Below are 10,680 nucleotides of genomic sequence, written 5' to 3'. Positions count from 1 at the left end.
CCCCAGAAGTGGATTTCTGTACCAATTATCTTAGTTTACTCATTTTCTGTAAACCTAGGTTACTAGTTTAGTATTTAAACAACTTTTAGAAACTTATTTTGAATCTCATGACATTTTTAGATCTTAATTTTATACTCTTTGACAGCATGTGTCTCTAAACCCCATTGTTGGAGGTGAGGAGCTCTGCAGCGTCCTGATGAATTAATGCAATTCTTTCTGTTTTCCATTCAAACACGCTTGTTCCTATCTAAGATATTCATTCGCGCTTCACTATGAAGAAGGTGATGATCTGTGACACTCATCACTTTTCTCAACCCATGAACGTGTGCCTGACATCCACCTCCGTTCTACATTAGATTGAATGAGTATCTCTTAGATTCCTTAATCAGAATCTTCGTGGTATAAGCTAGAATTGATGGCGGCATTCATGAGAATCCGGAAAGTCTAAACCTTGTCTGTGGTATTCCGAGTAGGATCAAGGATTGGATGGCTGTGATGAGCTTCAAACTCACGATTGTTGGGCGTGATGACAAACGCAAAAGAATCAACGGATTCTATTCCGGCATGATCGAGAACCAACAGATGATTAGCCATGCTGTGACAGAGCATTTGGATCATTTTCACTGAGAGGATGGGAAGTAGCCATTGACAACGGTGACATCCTACATACAGCTTGCCATTGAAGGAGCCTTGCGTATGGGAAGAGGAAAGCTTAAATAAGAAGGACAAAGCATCTCCAAAACTCCAACATATTTTCCATTATTGCATAACAAGTAATTATTTCACGCTCTTTTATTTTTCTAATAATTCAAACTGATAATTAGAATTGATATCCTGACTAAGAATAATAAAATAAACATAGCTTGCTTCAAACCAATAATATCCGTGGGATCGACACTTACTCACGTAAGGTATTACTTGGACGATCCAGTGCACTTGCTGGTTAGTGGTACGAAATCATAAGAAATCTTGATTTTGATATTGGGATTACAATTTCGTGCACCAGAACCTATGGTGATGTTCGAGTTACACATATTTGTAAAGATCTTATTGATCCTTTTAGAACTAATCTGATAAATTTATTATATGAGTTTAAGGATTATTTTGCATGGGATTACCATGAAATGCCTGGTCTTGATCGATCGTTAGTAGAACATCGGTTAGCATTAAAACCCAATGCTCGACCTGTGAAACAAACCCCTAGACGTTTTGCTCCTGAAATCAATATGAAAATTAAGGAAGAGATTGAACGCTTAATTAAAGCCAAATTTATTCGAACCGCTAATTGTGGGTGTGTATCGATTTTCGAGATTTGAATAATGCTACTCCAAAAGATGAGTATTTCATGCCAATTGCAAATATATTAATCGATTCTGCTGCAGGGAATGAAGTTCTAAGCTTCATGGATCCTTATTCTGGATATAACCAGATTTTTATTGCGGAGGATGATGTGGCTAAAACTTCTTTCCATTGTCCTGGGGCGTTAGGTATGTATGAATGGGTGGTTATGCCTTTTGGTTTAAAAAATGCTGGAGCAACGTATCAACGAGCAATGAATGCCATTTTTCATGAGTTCATTGGAAAATTTATGGAGGTATATATTGATGACGTAATGGTCAAATCTATTTCTTTAGATAAACATATAGATCATTTAAGAAAAGCGTTCTTTACTATGAGAAAAAAGGGTTTGAAAATGAATCCTTTGAAGTGCGCTTTTGGTGTATCGGCAGGAAATTTTTTAGCTTTTGTCGTTCACAAAAAGGAGATAGCTATTGACAAAAACAAAGCAGATGCAATATTAGCTTTGTCTGCACCCAAGTCAAAAAAGGAAGTACAATCATTTTTGGGAAAAATTAACTATCTTCGAAGGTTCATTTCGAAACTTTCGAATCGAACTAGGGTGTTTGTGCCTCTAGTAAAATTAAAGAATGGCTCAAAATTTGAATGGACTGCAGAACATTAGTTAGCATTCGATTCGATTACAACTTACTTGGCTAAAGCTTCGATTATAGCGAACGTTCGTCTATTTGAACCTTTAAAATTATATATTGCAGCATCTGAGAATTCGATTGGCTGTATATTAGCCCAAGATGATGAAAATAAGCATGAACGTGCAGTTTATTACCTTAGTTGAGTTCTAACTGATATCAAAACAAGGTATTCATCAACTGAAAAATTGTGTTTGTCATTATATCATGCTTGTATGAAATTAAAGTGTTATATGGTGGCTAAATCGGTGAAGGTGATAGTGCAGACTGATATTATTAAATACATGCTCAGTTTCCCTATATTAAGGGGACATTTGAGAAAATGGATGTTAGCGTTAACAGAATTCGATTTGCAATATGTCCCGTCAAAGGCTGTAAACGGACAGGTCATTGCAGACTTTCTTGTGGATAATTCGAAAGATCTGAATGACCAGGGGGCACATATTGTTGATATAGAGGTTAAATATTGGAAATTGTATTTTGATGGATCCAAGCACAAGGATGGTGCAGGGGTTGGAATCTTCATTATTTCGCCTGAGGGTGTTCCATCATAATTTTTGTTGAATATGAGGCTTTAATTTTGCTGAATATGAGGCTTTAATTTTAGGTCTCAAGATTTTAATTGATAAAGGAGCTTTAGCGGTTTAAATTCTAGGAGATTCACAGTTGATTTTAAAGTAGTTATCAATGGAATTTAAATGTAATAATGAAACGTTACATAAATATTTGTAACTGCTTGGGAAATGTTAACTTCTTTTTGAAAGGTTTCTTTGGTACATATCCCCAGGATTCATAATGAAATTGCTAATGAATTGGCCCAAATTGCTTCAAAATATCAGGTTAGCCCGAAAATTATTAGAAAATTCTCTAGTATCCATCAAATTTTAGTACCTGCAAGTGAAAGAGAAGTGTTGTGTATGGATGAATGGGAGAATTCTGATTGGAGAAAGCTTATTGCTCAGTATTTGAAAGATCCCAATACTGCAGTTGATAGAAAAATTAATTTGAGAGCAATGAATTTTGTTTTATTGGCTGATGAGTTATATAAAAAAGGGCATGATGGAAGTTTGTCAAGATGTTTGGGTCGAGAAGATCAGAATGTTGCTCTGGGCGAGGTTCATAATGGAATTTGTGGTGCTTATCAAGCAGGAAGGAAGATGAGATGGGTGTTAAATCGAAATCATGTATATTGACCGTCTATGATAAAAGATTGTATTGATTATGCAAAAGCATATCAGGAATGTCAGAAACATGGTTCGATACAACAAATTCCGGCAACTGAGTTACATTCAATAATAAAGCCATGGCCATTTAAAGGTTGGGCTTTGGATTTAATTGGCTTGATTCATCCTCCTTCATCAAGACAACATAAGTTTATCTTAGTGGCTATTGATTATTTTACGAAGTGGGTTGAGGCTATTCCATTAGTAGAAGCCGGGCAAACTGAGATAATTGATTTTATTGAGGAAAATATTGTCCATCAATTTGGAATTCCTCAGACATTAAGTACTGACCAAGGAACTATGTTTACTGGTCAAAGAATTAAAAACTTTGTAGCTTCGAGGAATATTAGTATGGTTACTTCGACTCCTTATTACGCACAAGCTAACAGCCAAGTTGAAGCAGCAAATAAGATATTGATAGGTTTAATTAAAAAGCATATTGGAAATAGGCCTCGAACATGGCATGAAACTTTAAGTCAAGTATTATGAGCTTATCAAAATTCACCAAGAGGTTCGACAGGAATCTCACCTTATAAATTGGTATATGGTCATGATGCAGTATTACCATTGGAAATTAATTTGAATACTTTGAGGGTATCAAAACAAAACGATTTGCCGGTCGATGATTATTGGAATGCAATGTTCGATGAATTAAATGAATTAGATTCAGAACAAATCTTGGTATTAGAGAATATAATTCGACAGATTGAAAGTATTGCTTGAAGTTATAATCGTCAAATTTCTAGAAAATCTTTTCAAACAGGTGAATTGGTTTTAAAAGTTATTTTACCAATGGAAAAGAAATCAAGATTTCTTGGTAAGTGGTCCCATAGTTGGGAAGGTCCTTTTCAAGTGATAGGGAAATATTCTGGAAATACTTATCAGATTAAAGATATCGAGTCAGGAAAGGTAATTAGCTCAATTGATGGGAAATATTTAAAACTTTTTCATTGTTGGCAAACATAGGAAATCCAACATGCAAAAGTTTAAAAGAGACGAAAGTCATTACAAAATAAAAGGAAAAGTTTAAGGCACCAGTAATTTAGCCAGAACAGAACGCAGTTTTGTTCTTTTGCTTTCCAAAGTTGTGAGCATCCTAGTTTGTTAAGATTTATCAATCTGGATCTCCTCAAGCTATTATTCAACTTTTTCTTGCTCAGTATCGATTGAGACAAGCTGTTGGATAAGGAGATGTTGTTCTTGCTGAGCTGCAACCTAAGGTTTAGCCAAAGTGGACCAATTTTGGCGGAGAGTAGCGAGTTGTTCTTGAATCGAAGCCAATTCTGCTTCGAGCCGTGCTTCTTCTTGATCATGAAAGGCCTGGATAGAAATAGCACGAGCAATCTTTAAATTAAACTTGTCACGAGCAGCTTTGATTGGTTGAGCAGTTGCTTGGAAGTTCTCAATTCTAGATATGGCTGTGGCTTCTTGATTTTCAATTTCTTGAAATTGAAAATGGAATGTGACACTTTCTTCAATGAGTTGTTTAAATCCTTGAATTAAATCAGAATGGGGAATGTTGGTTGGGATTTTAAAAGAGGAGCTTAATAGAGAGGTCAAAAGTGGATTAAGGATTGGGTCATTAACCCACGCGGCAGTAGGATGATCCAAGAGCTTGATGAGCAATCAAAGTTGTTCCCGAATATCAGGATCCAATTCGATTAGAGGTCTTGTAGAAACTGAACTTGAGATGACTGGAACAGGTATTGGTACTTTGGTCCCTGGTGCACGAAATTGTGATCTCAATGGCGCCAACAACTTGGTACGCATAATTGTAATATCACTCTTTTTCACAACTTCGCACAACTAACCAACAAGTGCACTGGATCGTCCAAGTAATAAATCTTACGTGAGTAAGGATCGATCCCATGGAGATTGTCGGCTTGAAGCAAGCTATGGTCACCTTGTAAATCTCAGTCAGGCGGATTCAAATGGTTATGGAGTTTTAATAATTAAAAGATAAATAAAACGTAAAATAAAGATAGAGATACTTATGTAAATCATTAGTGAGAATTTCAGATAAGTGTATGGAGATGCTTTATCCCTTTTGAATCTCTGCTTTCCTACTGCCTTCATCCAATCCTTCATACTCCTTTCTATGGCAAGCTGTATGTTGGGTGTCACCGTTATCAATGGCTACTTTCCGTCCTCTCAGTGAAAACGGTCCTCTACGGTTTTTGTACGGCTAATCAACTGTCGAATTGCTCATCTCGGATGAAAAATACCATGCACAGATATCGTATGGCTAATCAGCTGTTGGTTCTTGATCGTGTAGGAATAGAATTTGCTATACTTTTGCGTCTGTCACCATGCCCTACAGTCATGATTTTGAAGCTCGTCACAGTCATCCCATCCCAGATCCTACTCGGAATACCACATACAAGGTTTAGACTTTCCGGATCTCAAGAATGCTACCAATGGATTCTAGCCTATACCACGAAGGTTCCAATCTCAGATTTAGATACACCATTGTCAAGGGGAGTCGATGTGAATCGTTGATTAGAAACCCAAGAGATATACATTCAAGCTTGTCTTCATGTAGAATGGATGTGATTATCAATCACGCGTTCATAAGTGAGAATGGTAATGAGCGTCACATAATCATCACTTTCATCATGTTCTTGTGTGCGAATGAATATCTTAGAACAAGAATAAGCATGAACTGAATAGAAAACAGTAGTACTTTGCATTAATACTCGAGGAACAACAGAGCTCCACACCTTAATCTATGGTGTGTAGAAACTCCACCTTTGAAAATACATAAGTGATAATGGTCCAGGCATGGCCGAATGGCCAGCCTCCACAAAAATCTAAGATGGCATAACACTGATCAAAGATCTCTAATACAATAGTAAAAAGTTCTATTTATACTAAACTAGTACAGAAATAAGTAAATGATGCAGAAATCCACTTCTGGACCCACTTGGTGTGTGCTTGGGCTGAGCATTGAAGCTTTCACGTGTAGAGGTCTTCTTTGGAGTTAAAAACCAGTTTGTAACTTGTTTCTGGTGTTTAACTCTACTTTACAACTTGTTTCTGGCGTTTAATGTCAGAATAGGGCCGAAAACTGGCGTTAAACGCCAGTTTGCGTCATCTAAACTTAGTAAAAGTATAGGTTATTATATATTTTTGGAAAGCCATGGATGTCTAATTTCCAACGCAATTGAGAGCGTGCCATTTGGATTCCTGTAGCTCCAAAAATTCCATTTTGAGTGTAGGGAGGTCAGAATCCAACAGCATCAGTAGTCCTTTGTCAACCTCTAAATCAGATTTTTGCTCAGGTCCCTCAATTTCAACCAGAAAATACCTGAAATCACAGAAAAGCACACAATCTCATCTCAAAGTCCAGAAATATGAATTTTGCTTAAAAACTAATAAAAATATACTAAAAACTAACTAAATCATACTAAAACTATGCAAAAACAATGCCAAAAAACATATAAATTATCCGCTTATCACAACACCAAACTTAAATTGTTGCTTGTCCCCACTTAGTCTCAAGCTTTTGACTTGGACCTTCATGACACAAGCACATGGTTAGGGACCGCTTGATTTAGCCGCTTAGGCCTGGATTTTATTTCCTTGGGCCATCATATCCATTAATGCTCAAAGCCTTGGATCCTTTTTACCCTTGCCTTTTGGTTTAAAGGACTATTGGGTTTTTCTGCTTGCTTTTTCTTTCTCTTTCTCTTTTTTTTTGCCATTTTTTTTTCACTGCTTTTTCTTGCTTCAAGAATCAATTTCATGATTTTTCAGATTATCAATAACATTTCTCTTTGTTCATCATTCTTTCAAGAGCCAACAATTTTAACATTCATAAACTTCACTATAAAAAATATGCACTGTTCAAGTATTCATTCAGAAAACAAAAAGTATTGCCACCACATCAAAATAATTAAACTAGTTTCAAGATAAAATTTGAAATCCAAGTACTTCTTGTTCTTTTGTAATTAAGCACATTTTTCATTTAAGAGAGATGAAGGATTCATGGAATTATTCATAGCTTTAAGACATAAACACCTGACACTAATGATCATGTAATGAAGACACAAACATAGATGAGACAATAAGCATAAAAATCGAAAATGGAAAAATAGATAGACAAGGAGATTAAGGAATGAGTCCACCTTAGTGAGGGTGGCATCTTCCTCTTGAAGAACCAATGGAACGCCTAAGCTCCTCAATGTCTCTTCCTTGCCTTTGTTGCTCCTCCCTCATAGCTCTTTGATCTTCTCTAATCTCATGGAGAATAATGGAATGCTCTTGGTGCTCCACCCTTAGTTAGTCCATGTTGTAACTCAAGCCTTCCAATGAGGTGTTGAGTTGCTCCCAATAGTTATGTGGAGGAAATTGCATCCTTTGAGGCATCTCAGGGATTTCTTGATGAGGATCCTCCTCATGCTCTTGTTGAGGTCCATGAATGAGAACTCTTGTTTGCTCCATCCTTTTCTTATTAATGGGCTTGTCCTCTTCAATGAGGATGTCTCCTTCTATGTCTATCCCAGCCAAATTGCATAGGTGATAAATGAGATGAGGAAAGGCTAACCTTGCCAAGGTGGATGACTTGTCAGCCACTTTGTAGAGTTCTAGAGGTATGATCTCATGAACTTCGACTTCCTCCCCAATCATGATACTATGGATCATGATGGCCTGATCCACAGTCACTTCAGATTGGTTGCTAGTAGGAATGATGGAGCGTTGGATGAACTCCAACCATCCTCTAGCCACAGGCTTAAGGTCGGTCTTCTCAATTGAACTGGATTGCCTCTTGAGTCTCTTTTCCATTGAGCTCCTTCCACACATATGTCCATGAGGACTTGGTGCAACCTTTGATCAAAGTTGACCCTTTTAGTGTAGGGGTGTGCGTTTTCTTACATAATTTGCAAGTGGAATGCCAACCTTACATTTTCTGGACTGAAATCTAAGTATTTCCCCCGAACCATTGTAAGCCAATTCTTTGGATTCGGGTTCATACTTTGATCATGGTTCCTAGTGATCCATGCATTAGCATAGAACTCTTGAACTATTAAGATTCCGACTTGTTGAATGGGGTTGGTGAGAACTTCCCAACCTCTTTTTCGGATCTCATGTCAGATCTCTGGATACTCATTTTTCTTGAGCATGAAAGGGACCTCAGGGATCACCTTCTTCCTGGCCACAACTTCATAGAAGTGGTCTTGATGGACCTTTGAGATGAATCTCTCCATCTCCCATAACTCGGACGTGGAAGCTTTTGCCTTCTTTTTCCACTTTCTAGAGGTTTCTCCGGCCTTGGGTGCCATAAATGGTTATGGAAAAACAAAAAGCAATCCTTTTACTACACCAAACTTAAAAGGTTTGCTCGTCCTCAAGCAAAAGAAGAAAGAAGAAGGGGAAGAAGAAGAAAAATGGAGGAGAATGAGGGAGAAGTGAATTCGGCCAAGATGGTGGAAAGGTGTATGTGTTGTGTGAATATGAAGGAGTAGTGAGGGGTTTATATAGGGGTGAGGGGAGGGTTAAGATTCGGTCATTAGGGTTAGGTTTGGGAGGGAAAAGTGTTTGAATTTGAAAGTGAGGTAGGTGGGATTTTTGGGGAAGAGATATGGAGGTGATTGGTGAAGAGGTGATGGGGAAGAGTGAATGAGTTGATTGGTGAGGGATATTTGGGGAAGAGTGTTGTGGGAGGGTAGGTGGGGATCCTGTGGGATCCACAGATCTTGAGGGGTCAAGGATGTATCATGCCTGCTCCTATTAGGCGTGTAAACGCCCTTACAGTGCAATCCTGGTGATTAACGCCAGATTGCTGCTTGTTTCTGGCGTTAAACGCCAACTTTTATTCCTTTTCTGGCGTTAAACGCCAGGCTGCAACCTATTTTTGGTGTTTAACGCCCGATTGTAGCCTGTTTGTGGCATTTAACGCCAGTCTGGTGCTTGTTTCTGGCATTTAATGCCCAAAATGGTGCCAGACTGGGCCTTAAACGCCTATTCTGCTACCCTTACTGGCATTTAAACGCCAGTAAGTTGCTCCTCCAGGGTGTGCTATTTTTAATGCTTTTTTTTCTTTGATTTTTGTAGTTGTTTTTGTAACTCCACATGATCATCAACCTTAAAAAAAGAAAATAACATAGATAAATAAAATTGGGTTACCTCCAAATAAGCGCTTCTTTAATGTCAATAGCTTGACAGTGAGCTCTCATGGAGCTTCATAGATGTTCAGAGCATTGTTGGGACCTCCCAACACCAAACTTAGAGTTTGAATATGGGGGTTCAACACCAAACTTAGAGTTTGGTTATAGCCTCCCAACACCAAACTTAGAGTTTGACTGTGGGGGCTTTGTTTGACTCTGCATTGAGAGAAGCTTTTATTACTTCCTCTCCATGGTTCTAGAGGGAGATCCTTGAGTTTTAAACATAAGGTAGTCCTCATTCAATTGAAGGATCAACTCTCCTCTGTCCACATTAATCACAGCCTTTGCTGTGGCTAGGAAAGGTCTTCCAAGGATGATGGATTCATCCTCATCCTTCCCAGTGTCTAGGATTATGAAATTAGCAGGGATGTAAAGGCCTTTGACCTTTACTAGCACATCCTCTACCTGTCCATAAGCCTTTTTCATGGATTTGTCTGCCATCTCTAATGAGAATTTGGCAGCCTGTACCTCAAAGATTCCCAGTTTCTCCATTACAGAGAGTGGCATTAAGTTTATGCTTGACCCCAGGTCACATAGAGCCTTCTCAAAGGTCATGGTGCCTATGGTATAGGGAATTAGGAATTTACCAGGATGCTATTTCTTTTGAGGTAAAGTGTGCTGAACCCAGGTATTCAGTTCATTAATGAGCAATAAAGGCTCATCCTCCCAAGTCTCATTACCAAATAGCTTGGCATTCAGCTTCATGATTGCTCCTAAATACTGGGCAACTTGCCCTTCAACAATGTCTTCATCTTCTTCAGAAGATGAATAGTCATCAGAGCTCATGAATGGTAAAAGGAGGTTTAATGGAATCTCTATGGTCTCTAGGTGAGCATCATATTCTTTACGTTCCTCAATTGGGAACTCCTTTTTGCCCAGAAGACGTCCCATGAGGTCTTCCTCACTGGGATTCACGTCCTCCTCCTCCTCTGTGCATTCGGCCACACCATGTAAGGTTATGGCCTTGCACTCTCTTTTTGGATTCTCTTCTGTATTGCTTGGGAGAGTACTAGGAGGAGTTTCAGTGACTCTTTTACTCAGCTGGCCCACTTGTGCCTCCAAATTTCTAATGGAGGACCTTGTTTCATTCATGAAACCTAGAGTGGCATAAATTCATGGAATACTCACCACTTTTTTCTCTTTTTTTTCTATTTTTCTTTTCTTAATAATTTTTTTATTTTTTTTCAATGCATATGATTAAGGTTTTGAATGCAAAAACATGTTCTTAACATTTTTCACATTTTCAAATAAAGTCTAACATACTCAATTCTCAAACCAAACGTTTCCAAACCCACTTTCCCT

Source organism: Arachis duranensis, chromosome 1 (genome assembly GCF_000817695.3).
Source record: "Arachis duranensis cultivar V14167 chromosome 1, aradu.V14167.gnm2.J7QH, whole genome shotgun sequence".
Lineage (NCBI taxonomy): Eukaryota > Viridiplantae > Streptophyta > Magnoliopsida > Fabales > Fabaceae > Arachis > Arachis duranensis.
The sequence above is the reverse complement of the archived record's forward strand: the minus strand, read 5'-3'. Positions refer to the sequence as shown.